This window comes from Lupinus angustifolius, chromosome LG15, assembly GCF_001865875.1.
Source record: "Lupinus angustifolius cultivar Tanjil chromosome LG15, LupAngTanjil_v1.0, whole genome shotgun sequence".
NCBI classification, from domain to species: domain Eukaryota; kingdom Viridiplantae; phylum Streptophyta; class Magnoliopsida; order Fabales; family Fabaceae; genus Lupinus; species Lupinus angustifolius.
Window position 1 is genome coordinate 13,449,884 of NC_032023.1, and position 920 is coordinate 13,450,803.

The window sequence follows — 920 nt, forward strand, 5'->3', positions numbered from 1 at the left end:
CATTTAAGAGTTTTATGAGACATTCATGTACTCATAAACCTTAACAGCCTTTTTAACAAAAGTTTCTACTTTTCTAACTTGTTCCAAGCCATGGTTTAAGGCTAAAAACAAATAGAAATACATACATTCTCATTTTTCCAAAACATTTTCCTAAAGTTTCCTTTGACTTTATCATCATCCCCTTTGGCTAAAACAACAAAAAGTATGTAATACAACATTATAACAACTCCATGAACACAAGTTGTTCATGATTTCAACAAAACATTTTCATGAGTTCAAGAACAACACCATTTTCGGTTTTGAAGAGAAAATGAGTTAGAAAGCGTTTTAGAAAATTTCAACGGTTGAATATGTTCTTGACATACTCATGAACATCATACTTAAATTTCATCAACATCCATTGGTTGAATGTTGAGAGATCAAGGATTGAAGATGGAAGAAGACATGAGAAAAATGAGAGAAAAAGTGAAGAGAGGTTTTACCTCCTCTTGGCAAATCTTGAAAATGAGAGAGTGGGAGAGTGAGGTGGGGAGTGTGAGGGTTTAAGGGGAGAGAAGGAAATCATATTTTCCCCCTAGGCACTCATGACAAATCTCCTAGGGTGGCTAATGATGATTTCCTATGACATTAGGGTGAGTGATGTGAGGTTTGCTTTATGGAAAGGAAAATCTCGCATCCCAATGCGAAACGACCACTTCGCGGACACGTGCGATAAACATGCTCGAGTATTATCGGCTAATACCCGATCGGATATTCTAAATCGCCCGATCGTAATATCCGATTAGAATTTCGAATTTTGGCATTCCGAGTGAAAAATATTTAGAAAATAGGTATGGGTGTAATCAAGATCTATTTTGACTCGAAATTAAATTACGAATCCAACGACGCAATCGGAATTCGATTCCGAGTTACGGAACTCA